This window comes from Dendrobates tinctorius, unplaced genomic scaffold, assembly GCF_039654945.1.
Source record: "Dendrobates tinctorius isolate UK_male_01 unplaced genomic scaffold, ASM3965494v1 ptg000332l, whole genome shotgun sequence".
NCBI classification, from domain to species: domain Eukaryota; kingdom Metazoa; phylum Chordata; class Amphibia; order Anura; family Dendrobatidae; genus Dendrobates; species Dendrobates tinctorius.
In genome coordinates, this window is record NW_027361998.1 from 17,833,894 (window position 1) to 17,852,863 (window position 18,970).

The window sequence follows — 18,970 nt, forward strand, 5'->3', positions numbered from 1 at the left end:
TGTTCTCACACGAGCCGTACGGGCCGGGGGCAGCTTGGCAGAGGTGTTCGTGGTGCACACAGCAGAAGTGGCGTTGGAGACAGGGGTTTCATGACAATGTTGTGGACTGATTTTTCAAATACCGCTCACACAACTGGTAATACTGCATCGATGGAAAGTGACAGGAGACAGCAGTTGTCAACTATGGTTACAAACTACTTTTCCTCCCATTTCGATGTTCTCCCACACAGGTCATTCCCCTTTGACTATTGGGCCGCTAAACTGGACACCTGGCCTGAATTGGCCCAATATGCCTTACAGGAGCTCGCTTGCCCAGCTGCAAGTGTGCTATCGGAAAGAGTCTTCAGTGCAGCTGGATCAATCCTGACAGAAAAAAGGACCCGTCTGTCAACCCAAAATGTGGATGATCTAACCTTCATTAAAATGAACCACGCATGGGTTTCCAAGGATTTTGTCCCACCTTCCCCTGATGACACATAGGGTGACAGAAAAATGTCTTGCTTTGGTCCACCTCTTCCTGGTACTTCACCTATTTTGCCTTTTGCATCAGCTGAATGTCCAACATCAACATATGCCACTTTCTAAAACTACCTAACTGTGCTGCCTCCCACCCAATGGCCGGGGTCACCACCTACCGCACGACACCGTGCGAGTGCCGTTGCCCTGGACAGGTGGGTGGGCCGACTCTTGGGCGCGGGCACTGGCACAGGGTCCCTCATAGTGCAATCAAGTGTCTCTGACGGTGGTGGTGCACACCCGCCGTCAGACACACCGCTGTACTATGAGGGGACCAGTGCCAGTACCGACGCCCACGAGTGGGCCCCCCTTGCTTGGGCAGGGCCCCAGCATTTGCAATCTTTACCTCTCCCTGCTCCTCCGCTGTGTAATCTGGGCCATCAAATCCATACTGTGCCTGACACCGTCTGAGCCTGCCTCCTGAGACATATATTTTGAATGTGTACGCTATCCATACATGTTATCTGGGGGTACGGTACCCTTTCTAACCTTTGTGCAATCACGTGCAATCCATACTGGGCCTGACACCGTCTGAGCCTGCCTCCTGAGACATATATTTTGAATGTGTACGCTATCCATACATGTTATCCGGGGATACGGTACCCTTTCTAACCTTTGTGCAATCACGTGCAATCCATACTGGGCCTGACACCGTCTGAGCCTGCCTCCTGAGACATATATTTTGAATGTGTACGCTATCCATACATGTTATCCAGGGATACGGTACCCTTTCTAACCTTTGTGCAATCACGTGCAATCCATACTGGGCCTAACACCGTCTGAGCCTGCCTCCTGAGACATATATTTTGAATGTGTACGCTATCCATACATGTTATCCGGGGATACGGTACCCTTTCTAACCTTTATGCAATCACGTGCAATCCATACTGGGCCTAACACCGTCTGAGCCTGCCTCCTGAGACATATAATTTGAATGTGTACGCTATCCATACATGTTATCCGGGGATACGGTACCCTTTCTAACCTTTGTGCAATCACGTGCAATCCATACTGTGCCTGACACCGTCTGAGCCTGCCTCCTGAGACATATATTTTGAATGTGTACGCTATCCATACATGTTATCCAGGGATACGGTACCCTTTCTAACCTTTGTGCAATCACGTGCAATCCATACTGGGCCTGACACCGTCTGAGCCTGCCTCCTGAGACATATATTTTGAATGTGTACGCTATCCATACATGTTATCCAGGGATACGGTACCCTTTCTAACCTTTGTGCAATCACGTGCAATCCATACTGGGCCTAACACCGTCTGAGCCTGCCTCCTGAGACATATATTTTGAATGTGTACGCTATCCATACATGTTATCCGGGGATACGGTACCCTTTCTAACCTTTGTGCAATCACGTGCAATCCATACTGGGCCTAACACCGTCTGAGCCTGCCTCCTGAGACATATATTTTGAATGTGTACGCTTTCCATACATGTTATCCGGGGATACGGTACCCTTTCTAACCTTTGTGCAATCACGTGCAATCCATACTGGGCCTAACAACGTCTGAGCCTGAATCCTGAGACATATATTTTGAATATGTACGCTATCCATACATGTTATCCGGGGAAACGGTACCCTTTCTAACCTTTGTGCAATCACGTGCAATCCATACTGTGCCTGACACCGTCTGAGCCTGCCTCCTGAGACATATATTTTGAATGTGTACGCTATCCATACATGTTATCCAGGGATACGGTACCCTTTCTAACCTTTGTGCAATCACGTGCAATCCATACTGGGCCTAACACCGTCTGAGCCTGCCTCCTGAGACATATATTTTGAATGTGTACGCTATCCATACATGTTATCCAGGGATACGGTACCCTTTCTAACCTTTGTGCAATCACGTGCAATCCATACTGGGCCTAACACCGTCTGAGCATGCCTCCTGAGACATATATTTTGAATGTGTACGCTATCCATACATGTTATCCGGGGATACGGTACCCTTTTTAACCTTTGTGCAATCACGTGCAATCCATACTGGGCCTAACACCGTCTGAGCCTGCCTACTGATACATATATTTTGAATGTGTACGCTATCCATACATGTTATCCGGGGATACGGTACCCTTTCTAACCTTTGTGCAATCACGTGCAATCCATACTGGGCCTAACACCATCTGAGCCTGCCTCCTGAGACATATATTTTGAATGTGTACGCTATCCATACATGTTATCCGGGGATACGGTACCCTTTCTAACCTTTGTGCAATCACGTGCAATCCATACTGTCCCTGACACCGTCTGAGCCTGCCTCCTGAGACATATATTTTGAATGTGTACGCTATCCATACACGTTATCCGGGGATACGGTACCCTTTCTAACCTTTGTGCAATCACGTGCAATCCATACTGGGTCTAACATTGTCTGAGCCTGCCTCCTGAGACATATATTTTGAATGTGTACGCTATCCATACATGTTATCCGGGGATACGGTACCCTTTCTAACCTTTGTGCAATCACGTGCAATCCATACTGTGCCTGACACCGTCTGAGCCTGCCTCCTGAGACATATATTTTGAATGTGTACGCTATCCATACATGTTATCCAGGGATACGGTACCCTTTCTAACCTTTGTGCAATCACGTGCAATCCATACTGGGCCTGACACCGTCTGAGCCTGCCTCCTGAGACATATATTTTGAATGTGTATGCTATCCATACATGTTATCCAGGGACACGGTACCCTTTCTAACCTTTGTGCAATCACGTGCAATCCATACTGGGCGTGAGAACGGCTGGCGAGCTGTTAAGCAAGCTACAGCACCTGTCCAGACAAGTACAGGGATTCCCTAGCGAGGAGACTTATTTGATTGTTTTCAATGTTGGGACAGCAATTTTTGGGGAGCACTATACTCTGGAGAATGATAGATGGGGCCCACCATACACTGGAACATTCCAAAGGTGGACATCAGACACTGGAGCAGCATTTACAGGGCCCATTATACACTAGAGCATTAGAAATGGGGCCCATTATGTTTGGAGCATTATTTGGGCCCATAAGACAGTGGAGCTTCATCCATGGGGACCAACATATACTGTAGCATTATGTGGAGCTCATCATATACTGTTTCAAACATTATATGGGACCAATGATTCTGTATGGAGAAATAGATGGGCCTCGTCATGAGATGTAAAAAGTGAGGTATTTTTCATTGTACTATACCGCTATTTCTCTGCCGTATCGGAGCATGATGAGTTGTGGTATGTGTTAAAGGGGCGCTCTTTCGCCCAGGGCACATGAAAACCTGCAGCCAGCCCTCCCCCCCCACAACTTTAGCCAAATAACACCCATTTTTCAGTGTGTAACTTGTATTATGAAGTTAATTAAGGTTGACAAGCTTAAGTAAGAAGAATTGATGCTTTTGGCATTCAAATGGGCACTGTAGGTGTGTTTCCTGTCCTCCTCTCACTGCCGACTTTTATTCCCCATTGACTTACATTGGGTTTCGTGTTTCGGGACGACCCCGACTTTTCCCTATAATCGGACGATCAAGCTCGACCCGACTTTTGGAAAAGTCGGGTTTCACTAAACGAAACGCGACCCTAAAAAACCAAAAGTCGCTCAACTCTAGTGATAACCACTACACTACAGAAACCGGCTGCGGAAGGTTACTGTGGTCATGACGAGCCATCGAGAACAAAGACTCAATTTCAAAAGCTTTAATATCAACGCCTAATGTCATGCTTCTATCAAGTTTCAAACTGGGGACCGTTCGCCTGTGAGGTGAACGTGACAACCACTACACTTCAGAAACTCCATGCAAAGCTAAAGATGTTTAAACATGCTGAAATGAACTTGAAAAAGAAAAAAACATCCAGCCAAAGTCAAGAGGTCTTCCTCTATGTCTGAAGACAGGACAAAGTGCATTTTGCAACACAGGAACCTTTCATTTGTCAGGCTATTGGAAAAAAGAACAAACAGGGAAACAAAACCATTTTCCACAAAACAATCTCATGCCTTTGTCCAAAAGCCAAAAAGAAAAAGCACCTAGATGCCTGCTTTCGCACCTTGATCCTATCAGGTGTTACTTGAATTAGGAACACTTAGACACTGTCAAAAACACACATGCTTGCCAAAAGCAAAAACGGGTAGAAATAATCACATTGGTAAAAGTAATGCTCATTAAACCAGCAATAGAATATGCTAACTAAGGCTAATTAAGCCAACAATATACGTTTTGATCAAAATAAAGAAAAGCCACATGTTTCTGCCCGGGATCAAAACAGGGAACTTTCAGGAGGATGGCAAACAGGACAATCACTACACTACAGTAACCAGACAAGAGCGTTTACTGTGGTCATGGCAAGCATTAAAGATCATGCAGTCATTGTCAAAAGCGCTAGTTTGCAAGAGAAATGCTGTGTTTCGGCCCAGTTTCGAACTGAGGACCTTTCGCGTGTAAAACGAAAGTGATAACCGCGACACTACAGAAACAAACCGATTCAAAAAAACAAAAAATGCTGTGGTCATGGCAAGCAATAAAGAACAAGCACTGAAAGTCAAAAAGATCGTTTTCCAAGAGAAAAGCTGTGTTTCTGCCCAGTTTCGAACTGGGACCTTTCGCGTGTGAGGCGAACATGATAACTGCTACACTACAGAAACCAGGTGCAAGCGCTTACTGTGGTGACAACTAGAGTTGAGCGATACTGTCCGATACTTCAAAGTATCGTATCGGATGGTATCGGCCGATCTTTAAAAAAAGTATCGGTATCGCCGATTCCGATACCGGAAGTCCCATTCAAGTCTATGGGACTTCCGGTATCGGAATAAGAAAAACCCTGTTTTTGCCTTGTACAGCCTCTCTGGGGTCTGTACGGGCCTTTCGGGGGGCTGTTCCGGCCTGCCAGGGGGTCTCTGCAGGCTCCGGTGGTCTGTGCCGGCCTGCCGGGGGGCTGTGCCGGCCTGCCGGTGGTCTGTGCAGGCTCCGATGGGCTGTGCCGGCCTGCCGGGGGGCTGTGCCGGCCTGCCGGGGGGCTGTGCAGGCTCCGGGGGGCTGTGCCGGCCTGCCGGGGGGCTGTGCCGGCCTGCCGGTGGTCTGTGCAGGCTCCGGGGGGGGCTGTGCCGGCCTGCCGGGGGGCTGTGCCGGCCTGCCGGTGGTCTGTGCAGGCTTCGGGGGTCTGTGCAGGCATCGTCCGATGGGACTACAAGTCCCATCGGGCGATGCCTGCTACCATGACAGTGATTGACACATTAGCCAATGATGGGACAGTAGTAGTCCCATCATCCGGCTAATGTGTTGAATGTAAAAAAAAAAAAAAAAAATTACATGCTACATACATGCAACATGCATACTACATACATGCTACATTCATACTACATACTACATACATGCTACATTCATACTACATAAATACTACATGCAACATACATACTACATATATACTACATACATACTACATATATACTACATGCATGATACATACATACTGCATGCTACATACATACTACATGCTACATACATACCACATATATACTACATACATACTACATGCATGCTACATACATACCACATACTACATACATACTACATACATACTACATGCATGCTACATGCATGCTACATGCTACATACATAACACATATATACTACATGCATGCTACATACATACTACATGCTACATACATACCACATACATACTACATGCATGCTACATACATACTACATGCATGCTACATACATACTACATGCTACATACTACATATATACTACATGCATGCTACATACATACTACATGCTACATACATACTACATATATACTACATGCATGCTACATACATACTACATGCTAAATACATACTACATATATACTACATGCATGCTACATACATACTACATGCTACATACATACTACATATATACTACATGCATGCTACATACACACTGCATGCTACATGCATGCTACATACACACTGCATACATGCTACATGCTACATACATACCACATATATACTACATACATACAATACATTCATACAATACATACATAGACATACAGTACATATAACATAGAGTAACATACTTACCAATACTTGTCACATTGTTCCCCGAAGCCATTGTCTTTTCCGGAATAAATATTAACATAACAAACCACAAAAATACTCACCCACAATCCGAAGCAGTCCACGAGTGTGTCCCACGACGATCTTGGGTAGAGAACGGCAGCATCAGCTGATGCTGCCGTTCTCTACGGGCTGCAGGAATCCAATGACGGAAGGTAGGTATCCTTCCGCACTGTATTCCTCCGCCACTTAAAAAAAAAAAAAGTCCCTAGTCTCACTTTATGCCATTGCTGTGTGGGAATTTCCCACGCAGCAATTGCATAAAGTGAGACTAGGGACTTTTTTTTTTTTTAAGTGGCGGAGGAATACAGTGCGGAAGGATACCTACCTTCCGTCATTGGATTCCTGCAGCCCGTAGAGAATGGCAGCATCATCTGATGCTGCAGTACTCTACCCAAGATCGTCATGGGACACACTCGTGGACTGCTTCGGATCGTGGGTGAGTATTTTTGTGGTTTGTTATGTTAATATTTATTCCGGAAAAGACAATGGCTTCGGGGAACAATCTGACAAGTATTGGTAAGTATGTTACTCTATGTTATATGTACTGTATGTCTATGTATGTATTGTATGAATGTATTGTATGTATGTAGTATATATGTGGTATGTATGTAGCATGTAGTATGTATGTAGTATGTATGTAGCATGCATGTAGCATGCAGTATGTATGTAGCATGCATGTAGTATATACAGTATGTAGTATGGATGTAGCATGCATGTAGTATATATGTAGTATGTATGTAGCATGTAGCATGTATGTAGTATGTATGTGGTATGTATGTAGCATGTAGTATGTATGTAGCATGCATGTAGTATATATGTAGTATGTATGTAGCATGTAGTATGTATGTAGCATGCATGTAGTATGTATGTAGTATGTATGTAGCATGTAGTATGTATGTAGCATGCATGTAGTATGTATGTAGTATGTATGTAGCATGTATGTAGTATGTATGTAGCATGTAGTATATATGTAGCATGCATGTAGTATGTATGTAGTATGTATGTAGCATGTATGTGGTATGTATGTAGCATGTAGTATGTATGTAGCATGCATGTAGTATGTATGTAGTATATATGTGGTATGTATGTAGCATGTAGTATGTATGTAGTATGTATGTAGCATGCATGTAGTATGTATGTAGTATGTATGTAGTATGTATGTAGTATATATGTAGTATGTATGTAGCATGTAGTATGTATGTAGTATGTATGTGGTATGTATGTAGCATGTAGTATGTATGTAGCATGCATGTAGTATATATGTAGTATGTATGTAGCATGTAGTATGTATGTAGCATGTATGTGGTATGTATGTAGCATGTAGTATGTATGTAGCATGTAGCATGTATGTAGTATGTATGTAGTATGTATGTAGCATGCATGTAGCATGCATGTAGTATGTATGTAGTATGTATGTAGTATGTATGTAGCATGCAGTATGTAGCATGTATGTAGCATGTATGTAGTATGTATGTAGTATATATGTAGTATGTATGTAGCATGTAGTATGTATGTAGCATGTAGTATGTATGTAGCATGCATGTAGTATATATGTAGTATGTATGTAGCATGTAGTATGTATGTAGCATGCATGTAGTATATATGTAGTTTGTATGTAGCATGTAGTATGTATGTAGCATGCATGTAGTATGTATGTAGTATGTATGTAGTATTTTTTTTTTTTTTTTTAACATTTAACACATTAGCCGGATGATGGGACTACTACTGTCCCATCATTGGCTAATGTGTCAATCACTGTCATGGTAGCAGGCATCGCCAGATGGGACTTGTAGTCCCATCGGACGATGCTTGCACAGACCCCCGGACATCAGCACAGCCCCCCGGCAGGCCAGCACAGCCCCCCGGCAGGCCGGTACAGACCCCCACAGGGTGCACAGACCACCGGCAGGCCGGCACAGCCCCCCGGCAGGCCGGTACAGACCCCCACAGGGTGCACAGACCACCGCCAGGCCGGCACAGCCCCCCGGCAGGCCGGTACAGACCCCCACAGGGTGCACAGACCACCGGCAGGCCGGCACAGCCCCCCGGCAGGCCGGTACAGACCCCGGGCAGTCCACACAGCCCCCCGGCAGGCCAGCAGAGACCCCCGGAAGGCCCGAAATGACGGCGCATCATGATGCGCACACACCACGCATCATGATGACGTAAGGCTGTCAATCAACTTTGAACTTCCGATTCCGATGCCGAATTCCGATATTGAAAAAATATCGGAAGTCGGTATCGGAATTCCGATACAGAAAGTATCGACCGATACCCGATACTTGCGGTATCGGAATGCTCAACACTAGTGACAACAAGCAATCGAGAACAAGAACTGAAAGTCAAAAGCTTGGATACCAAAGGGTAACAGCGTGTTTCTGCCCAGTTTCGAACTGAGGACCTTTCGCATGTAAAGCAAACGTGATAACCGCTACACTACAGAAACCAACCAATTCAAAAAAACAAAAAATGCTGTGGTCATGGCAAGCAATAAAGAACAAGCACTGAAAGTCAAAAAGATCGTTTTCCAAGAGAAAAAGCTGTGTTTCTGCCCAGTTTCGAACTGGGGACCTTTCGCGTGTTAGGCGAAAGTGATAACCGCTACACTACAGAAACCGGCAGCGGAAGGTTACTGTGGTCATGACGAGCCATCGAGAACAAAGACTCAACGTCAAAAGCTTTAATATCAACGCCTAATATCATGCTTCTATCCAGTTTCCAACCAGGGACCGTTCGCATGTGAGGTGAACGTGACAACCACTACACTTCAGAAACTCCACGCAAAGCTAAAGATGTTTAAACATGCTGAAATGAACTTGAAAAAGAAAAAAACATCCAGCCAAAGTCAAGAGGTCTTCCTCTATGTCTGAAGACAGGACAAAGTGCATTTTGCAACACAGGAACCTTTCATTTGTCAGGCTATTGGAAAAAAGAACAAACAGGGAAACAAAACCATTTTCCACAAAACATTCTCATGCCTTTGTCCAAAAGCCAAAAAGAAAAAGCACCTAGATGCCTGCTTTTGTACTTTGATCCTATCAGGTGTTACTTGAATTAGGAACACTTAGACACTGTCAAAAACACACATGCTTGCCAAAAGCAAAAACGGGTAGAAATAATCACATTGGTAAAAGTAATGCTCATTAAACCAGCAATAGAATATGCTAACTAAGGATAATTAAGCCAACAATATACGTTTGTGATCAAAATAAAGAAAAGCCACATGTTTCTGCCCGGGATCAAAACAGGGAACTTTCAGGAGGATGGCAAACAGGACAATCACTACACTACAGTAACCAGACAAGAGCGTTTACTGTGGTCATGGCAAGCATTAAAGAACAAGCACTCATTGTCAAAAGAGGTAGTTTGCAAGAGAAACGCTGTGTTTCTGCCCAGTTTCGAACTGAGGACCTTTCGCATGTAAAGCGAACGTGATAAACGCTACACTACAGAAACCAACCAATTCAACAACAAAAAATGCTGTGGTCATGGCAAGCAATAAAGAACAAGCACTGAAAGTCAAAAAGATCGTTTTCCAAGAGAAAAGCTGTGTTTCTGCCCAGTTTCGAACTGGGGACCTTTCGCGTGTGAGGCAAACGTGATAACCGCTATACTACAGAAACCAGAGGCAAGCCCTTACTGTGGTGACAATAAGCAATCAAGATCAAGAACTGAAAGTCAAAAGCTTGGATACCAAAGGGTAACAGCGTGTTTCTGCCCTGTTTCGAACTAGGGACCTTTCGCGTGTTAGGCGAACGTGGTAACCACTACACTATAGAAACCAGCTGCTAAAAGTTACTGTGGTCATGACGAGCCATCGAGAACAAAGACTCAATGTCAAAAGCTTTAATACCAACGCCTAATGTCATGCTTCTATCCAGTTTCGAACAGGGGACCGTTCACGCGTGAGGTGAACGTGACAACCGCTACACTTCAGAAACTCCATGCAAAGCTAAAGATGTTTAAACATGCTGAAATGAACTTAAAAAAGAAAAAAACATCCAGCCAAATTCAAGAGGTCTTCCTCTATGTCTGAAGACAGGACAAAGTGCATTTTGCAACACAGGAACCTTTCATTTGTCAGGCTATTGGAAAAAATAACAAACAGGGAAACAAAACCATTTTCCACAAAACCTTCTCATGCCTTTGTCCAAAAGCCAAAAAGAAAAAGCACCGAGATGCCTGCTTTCGCACCTTGATCCTATCAGGTGTTACTTGAATTAGGAAAACTTAGACACTGTCAAAAACACACATGCTTGCCAAAAGCAAAAACTGGTACAAATAAACACATTGGTAAAAGTAATGCTCATTAAACCAGCAATAGAATATGCTAACTAATGCTAATTAAGCCAACAATATATGTTTGTGATCAAAATAAAGAAAAGCCACATGTTTCTGCCCGGGATCAAAACAGGGAACTTTCAGGAGGATGGCAAACAGGACAATCACTACACTACAGTAACCAGACAAAACCATTTACTGTGGTCATGGCAAGCACTAAAGATCAAGCACTCATTGTCAAAAGCTCTATTTTGGAAGAGAAACACTGTGTTTCTGCCCAGTTTCAAACTGAGGACCTTCGGCGTGTAAAGCGAACGTGATAACCGCTACACTACAGAAACCAACCGGTTCAACAACAAAAAAATGCTGTGGTCATGGCAAGCAATAAAGAACAAGCACTGAAAGTCAAAAAGATTATTTTCCAAGAGAAAAACTGTGTTTCTGCCCAGTTTTGAACTGGGGACTTTTCGCGTGTAAGGTGAACGTGATAACCGCTACACTACAGAAACTGGCTGCAACAGGTTACTGTGGTCATGATGAGCCATCGAGAACAAAGACTGAACGTCAAAAGCTTTAATATCAACGCCTAGTTTCGAACTGAGGACCGTTCGCGTGTGAGGTGAACGTGATAACTAGAGTTGAGCGAAACGGGTCGAAAAATTTCAAAAGTCGCTGACTTTTGGCAAAGTCGGGTTTCATGAAACGAAACCCGACCCTAGGATGAGGTCGGCCACGAGGTCGGCGACTTACGTGCCAAAGTCGCGTTTCAAAAGTTTGTTTTGCGCTCTTTTTCAGCCAATCAGGATCCACGGACACTGTGGGCAACGTGATGACATAGGCAGGGGTCACCACCATCTTTCAGAAGGGCATGCAAGTGATTGGCTTGCTTTGGTGGGCGTCACAGGGGGTATAAAAGGGCGTGCACGCCGACCGCCATCTTACTTCTGCCGATCTCAGTATAGGGAGAGGTTGCTGCTGATTCTGTAGGGAGAGCGTTAGGTAGGGAAGAAGACAAAAAAACTGCTTCTGCTGCTAGCGATTTGGCCTGCACAACACACCAGTCACTGTGTGTGCAGTGCAAGGGGAGGCTATATAGTGGTGTATCAGTGGTGTTGGTTGTTGGGCTGCCTTCTAAGGCTTCCTGACATTCCTGCATTGCTGTTTACCCACTGCTCCGCAAACTGCTTTTTTAAAAGCAATCCCAATTTTTTTTTTTGTCTTGCTGAGAAGAAAAAAAACTGCTTCTGCTGCTAGCAATTTGGCCTGCACAACACACCAGTCACTGTGTGTGCAGTGCAAGGGGAGGCTATATTGTGGTGTATCAGTGGTGTTGGTTGTTGGGCTGCCTTTTAAGGCTTCCTGACAGGCTGGCATTGCTGTTTACCCACTGCTCTGCAAACTGCTTTTTTAAAAGCAATCCAATCTCCCTTATCCTTTAGTCACTTTGGTCACAGCTGTGCCATTGAGCCTGTGACATAGCGCTCAGATATCAGTGGGCCTCACACAATCCAAAAGTGTCCAGTGTCCAAAAGCGTGTGCAGAGATTCAAAATCTCCCTTATCCTCTAGTCACTTTGGTCACAGCTGTGCCATCGAGCCTGTCACATAGCGCTCAGATATTCATTGGGCCTCACACAATCCAAAAGTGTCCAGTGTCCACAAGTGTCTGCAGAAATTCAAAATCTCGCCTGTCCTATAGACACCTTGTACCTGGTTTTACATTACTATATAGTTTGTTGGATTTTGTCTACATTTCTACCAAAAATGAGGAAGGCTGGTGGAAGAGGCCGTGGAATTGGGCGGGGGTTGGCAGCTGGTAATGATGGTGCTGGTAGTGGATCTGATGGTAGTGGCAAGAGCAAAATAGGACCGAATGCAGGAGGTGTTGAGCCTGCGTCATCGTCTGGCTACATAAGGCCTCGAACGCTTAGTTTTCTAGGAGTTGGCAAACCGCTTTTAAAGCCAGAGCATCAGGAAAAAGTTTTGTCTTACATTGCTGACTCAGCCTCCAGCTCTATCACCTCCTCTTCTTCAGTTGTAAAAAGTAAAAGCACTGAGTCGTCATTGGAGGCTCATGTTCATGAACCACACCTTTCCTTGTGTCCTTCACCCCAACCAAGATTGAAGGATGACGCAGGCCATACTACTGATTACTCCATGGAGCTGTTTTCACATACCATGCCTGGATTATCAAGTGAAATGGTGAATTACCCAGGCCAAGATGAATCTGACATGGAGTGCACTGATGCACTGCCGCTGATGGATGATTCTGCTGGTACATTCACTCAGAGCACTACATTGTCCTCGCAGTGTACAGAGCCAGATTCTGACCCTGATGAGACTCAGGTGCCCCTTCCCGCACACTATACCACCATACACGGTGACACAGAGGAAGGTGCACATGACATAGAAGAGGAGGTGATGGATGACCCAGTTGTTGACCCAGATTGGCATCCATTGGGGGAAGAGGGTGCTGCTTCCAATAGCTCAGATGAGGAGCATCCACAGCAGACATCAACATCGCAACAGCTGTTATCTGGCAGGCCCGGAGCACTCCAAAGACAGGTTCCAAACATCAAAAGAGTTGCTGGACAGCTTGTCCAGAGGGTCAAAAGATCACAGCGTGCTAGGATGCAAAATGTCTGCCAAAGTAGGAAGAGTGCAGTGTGGCACTTTTTTGAACAAAATCCTCATGATCAGGCCAAGGTTATCTGTAAGAAGTGCGCAAAGACCTTTAGCCGAGGGAAAAATCTGAAAAATTTGAATACCAGTTGCATGCTTAGACATTTAACCAGCATGCACTTGCAAGCGTGGACACAACACCAAACCTCAAGTGCCACATGTGCAACTGATCACAACGAAGGTAGTCAGCAACGCTACATTGTTTCCCCCACTGTAAGCCCACCGGTTAGCACAGCAGCAAATGTTGAGGTGTCGTTGCAAGGCCACAGCAGTCAGGGAATCCCACTGTTATATCAACGAAAGACTGATTCTAGGCCATCAGAAAGAACACCAACTCCATCACCATCATCAACCCTCTCTCAGTCCGCCCTGTCCACCGCTACTTCCACCATATGCAGCTCTCAAGTCCAGCTCACCCTCCCAGACACTATGAGTAGGTCAAGAAAGTACTCAGTCTCTCATCCGCGTACACTGGGTTTGAACGCCCACATTGCCAAACTAATCTCGTTTGAGATGATGCCCTTTTGGTTGGTGGAAAGCACAGCTTTCCGCGAACTCATGGCCTATGCAGTACCACGCTATGACCTACCCAGTCGCCACTTCTTCTCTCACAAAGCCATCCCAGCCCTCCACCATCATGTGAAAGACCGCATTGTCCATGCACTCAAGCAGTCAGTGAGCGGAAAGGTGCACCTCACAACTGATGCATGGTCCAGTCGGCATGGCCAGGGCCGTTACCTGTCCATCACTGCGCACTGGGCTAATGTGGTGGATGCAGGGTCCACAGGGGACAGCGGTGGTGGGACAGTGCTGCCTAGCCCACGGTATAGGAAACAGTTGGCTGTAGGCGTTCGACCCTCCTCCTCCACCAGAAGCGAAAGCTCGTCCACAGAGCGCAGTCGTACGAGCACTCCATCTGCAGCTGCCACTGTTGCACACGATGTGTCCCCCTATCGAGCAGCTAGTGGAAAGCGTCAGCAGGCTGTGTTGCAGATGATGTGTTTGGGCAACAGACACACCGCCGAGGTGCTGGCCGAGTACTTGAAGCGACAAACTGAGTCATGGCTGGGCAGTGTACATCTTGAGGCAGGCAAGGTAGTTAGTGATAACGGCTGTAATTTTGTGGCAGCCATAGCCCTTTCAAAACTCAGCCATATACCTTGCTTGGCTCACACCTTGAACCTGGTGGTGCAGTGCTTCCTCAAAAATTATCCTGAGTTAACAGCCCTGCTCCAGAAGGTGCGAAGACTGTGCGCGCACATCCGCCGGTCGCCTGTACACTCCGTTCGTATGCAGAAGCTGCAGCGATTGCTCCACCTTCCCAACCACCGCCTCATTATCGACATTGCAACAAGGTGGAACTCCACCCTGCACATGGTGGAGCGGCTGTGCAAGCAGAGGCAGGCCATAATGCATTTGTGGGAGCATACACGGCCAGGCACTTTGAGAGCAGACATGGAGTTGACAGGTGTGCAGTGGTCGAAGCTGAAAGACCTCTGTAAAGTCCTTCAGTGTTTTGAGGAATGCACACGGCTGGTAAGCGCAGACGACGCCATCCTAAGCATGAGCATCCCACTTATGCGTCTGCTCATGCAAACTTTGACGCACCTTAAGGAGCAGGCGTCTGCAGCCAATGTTGATGATGAGGAAGAGGAGGAGGGAATCCTTGATGACATTCAGCCATTGTCTGCTCAGGGACCTCTCCTGGACGAGGTGGAGGAAGAAGAGGAGGAGGAGGAGGATGGGGATGATTACTTAGGGGAGGAGGATGCATCTCGTGGGGCAAGTGAAAATGTTGGCGTGGCAAGGTCTGGTACAGGGTTTGTGCATGACTGGAGGGATGTGGATTTGCCAGAAAGTGCTCCTCCAACCAGCACTCGCAGTGCATCATTGACACCGGGAACATTAATAATAATAATAATTTTTATTTATATAGCGCCAACATATTCCGCAGCACTTTACAATTAAGCGGGGACATGTACAGACAATAAATTCAATACAAGTTAAGACAATTCAAACAATGACATTAGGAGTGAGGTCCCTGCTCGCAAGCTTACAATCTACAAGGAAATGGGGGGACACAGTAGGTGAGAAATGCTTGTTAATTCAGGTCTGGCAATTATAATAGGGATTTTCATATAAAGCTGCATGATCCGGTCATCAGCCCGTGTGTTTAAGTGCAATAGACAAGTATCAAGTGCAGTTATCATGTGCATGAAGGGTGTGGAGACAGATGAATAGTAGGGTGCAGATTCAGAATAATATTTGGAAGGCGGGAACAGGGCAAAGTTAGCTTGCTGAGTAGTTGATGTGATAGGCTTCTTTGAAGAGATGGGTTTTCAAAGCGCGCTTGAATAGGTCAGGGCTAGGTATCAGTCTGATCGTCTGGGGAAGTGCATTCCAGAGAGCTGGAGCAGCACGAGAGAAGTCTTGGAGACGGAGGTGCGAGGTTCGGATTACGGGGGATGTTAGTCTTAGGTCATTTGTAGAACGGAGGGCATGTGTAGGGCGATAGACAGAGATGAGAGAGGAGATATAAAGCGGTGCAGAACAGTGGAGAGCTTTGTGGGAGAGAGAGATGAGTTTATACTGGACCCTGTAGCAAATAGGTAGCCAGTGTAATGACTGGCATAAGATGGAGGCATCGGTGAAGCGGCTGGACAGAAATATGACCCTGGCTGCCACATTCAAGATGGATTGGAGAGGAGAAAGTTTGGTAAGAGGGAGACCGATCAGAAGAGAGTTGCAGTAGTCCAGACGAGAATGAATAAGAGCGACAGTAAGAGTCTTAGCAGTTTCAAAGGTGAGAAAAGGTCGGATTCTGGAGATGTTTTTAAGATGCAGGTGACAAGAGCGACTGAGTGATCGGATGTACGGAGTAAAGGAAAGTTCAGTGTCGAATATGACCCCAAGACAGCGGGCATGCTGCTTGGGAGTTATGGTTGAACCCTCCAGGGTTATTTCGATGTTAGGTAGAGTGAGGTTAGTAGAGGGGAGAAACACAAGAAGTTCAGTTTTAGAGAGATTTAGTTTCAGATAGAGGGAGGACATGATGCTAGAGACAGCAGACAGACAATCCTTGGTATTTTGAATTAGGGTAGGGGTGATGTCAGGGGAAGAAGTGTATAATTGGGTGTCATCAGCATAGAGATGATACTGGAACCCAAATCTGCTGATTGTTTGTCCAATAGGGGCAGTGTATAAAGAGAAGAGGAGGGGGCCTAGGACTGAGCCCTGCGGGACCCCGATAGTAAGGGGACGAGAAGAGGAAGAGGAGCCGGAAAAAGATACAGTGAAGGAGCGGTCAGAGAGGTAGGAGGAGAACCAGGAGAGGGCTGTGTCCTTGAGGCCTATAGAGCAGAGCATAGTGAGGAGGAGCTGGTGATCCACAGTGTCAAATGCGGCAGAGAGATCCAGGAGAATCAGCAGGGAGCAATGACCTTTCGATTTAGCTGTTATTAAATCATTAGAGACTTTAGTGAGGGCAGTTTCAGTAGAGTGTAAAGAGCGGAAACCAGATTGTAAGGGGTCGAGAAGAGAGTTATCTGAGAGATAGCGGATTAGACGGGAGTGGACCAGGCGTTCCAGGAGTTAAGAGATGAAGGGAAGGTTAGAGACAGGTCTGTAGTTAGCAGTGCAGTTCTGGTCCAGGGATGGCTTTTTAAGTAAACATTGGCCCACATGTCAGATTATGCCTTGCAGATCCTAAAAAGGGACCCACGCATTGCCAAAATGATGAACGATGATGACTACTGGTTGGCCAGCATCCTGGATCCACGCTATAAAGGCAAATTACAAAACATCATGCCACAGGAGAACCTTGACCTAATATTGGCTAATAAACAAGCAACTCTGGTAAATCGGTTGCTTGAGGCATTCCCAGCACACAGCAGCGGTGATGGTTCTCACACGAGCCGTACGGGCCGGGGGCAGCTTGGCAGAGGTGTTCGTGGTGCACACAGCAGAAGTGGCGTTGGAGACAGGGGTTTCATGACAATGTTGTGGACTGATTTTTCAAGTACCGCTCACACAACTGGTAATACTGCATCGATGGAAAGTGACAGGAGACAGCAGTTGTCAACTATGGTTACAAACTACTTTTCCTCCCATATCGATGTTCTCCCACACAGGTCATTCCCCTTTGACTATTGGGCCGCTAAACTGGACACCTGGCCTGAATTGGCCCAATATGCCTTACAGGAGCTCGCTTGCCCAGCTGCAAGTGTGCTATCGGAAAGAGTCTTCAGTGCAGCTGGATCAATCCTGACAGAAAAAAGGACCCGTCTGTCAACCCAAAATGTGGATGATCTAACCTTCATTAAAATGAACCACGCATGGGTTTCCAAGGATTTTGTCCCACCTTCCTCTGATGACACATAGGGTGACAGAAAAATGGCTTGCTTTGGTCCACCTCTTCCTGGGACTTGACCTATTTCACCTTTTGCATCAGCTGAATGTCCAACATCAACATATGCCACTTTCTAAAACTCCCTAACTGTGCTGCCTCCCCCCCATGGCCGGGGTCACCACCTAGCGCACGACACCGTGCGAGTGCCGTTGCCCTGGACAGGTGGGTAGGCCGACTCTTGGGCGCGGGCACTGGTACAGGGTCCTTCATAGTGCAATCAAGTGTCTCTGACGGTGGTGGTGCACACCCGCCGTCAGACACACCGCCGTACTATGAGGGGCCCAGTGCCAGTACCGACGCCCACGAGTGGGCCCCCCTTGCTTGGGCAGGGCCCCAGCATTTGCAATCTTTACCTCTCCCTGCTCCTCCGCTGTGTAGTCTGGGCCGTCAAATCCATACTGTGCCTGACACCGTCTGAGCCTGCCTCCTGATGTATAGACATATATTTTGAATGTGTACGCTATCCATACATGTTATCCGGGGAAACGGTACCCTTTCTAACCTTTGTGCAATCACGTGCAATCCATACTGGGCCTAACACCGTCTGAGCCTGCCTCCTGAGACATATATTTTGAATGTGTACGCTATCCATACATGTTATCCGGGGATACGGTACCCTTTCTAACCTTTGTGCAATCACGTGCAATCCATACTGGGCCTAACACCGTCTGAGCCTGCCTCCTGAGACATATATTTTGAATGTGTACGCTATCCATACATGTTATCCGGGGATACGGTACCCTTTCTAACCTTTGTGCAATCACGTGCAATCCATACTGGGCCTAACACCATCTGAGCCTGCCTCCTGAGACATATATTTTGAATGTGTACGCTATCCATACATGTTATCCGGGGAAACGGTACCCTTTCAAACCTTTGTGCAATCACGTGCAATCCATACTGGGCCTAACACCGTCTGAGCCTGCCTCCTGATGTATAGACATATATTTTGAATGTGTACGCTATCCATACATGTTATCTGGGGATACGGT

At 46.3% G+C, this 18,970-nt stretch overlaps 4 non-coding genes across 4 annotated transcripts; all 4 read right to left on the reverse strand.

Annotated features, from left to right (window-relative positions):
* Positions 1-8,981: 8,981 nt before the first annotated feature.
* TRNAV-UAC (transfer RNA valine (anticodon UAC)) lies at positions 8,982-9,054 on the reverse strand. Its single transcript has one exon. It is a non-coding gene; the product is annotated as a tRNA-Val (tRNA).
* A 97-nt stretch (positions 9,055-9,151) lies between these two features.
* TRNAV-AAC (transfer RNA valine (anticodon AAC)) lies at positions 9,152-9,224 on the reverse strand. Its single transcript has one exon. It is a non-coding gene; the product is annotated as a tRNA-Val (tRNA).
* A 767-nt stretch (positions 9,225-9,991) lies between these two features.
* TRNAV-UAC (transfer RNA valine (anticodon UAC)) lies at positions 9,992-10,064 on the reverse strand. Its single transcript has one exon. It is a non-coding gene; the product is annotated as a tRNA-Val (tRNA).
* A 1,261-nt stretch (positions 10,065-11,325) lies between these two features.
* On the reverse strand, positions 11,326-11,398 carry TRNAV-UAC (transfer RNA valine (anticodon UAC)). Its single transcript has one exon. It is a non-coding gene; the product is annotated as a tRNA-Val (tRNA).
* Positions 11,399-18,970: the final 7,572 nt, after the last annotated feature.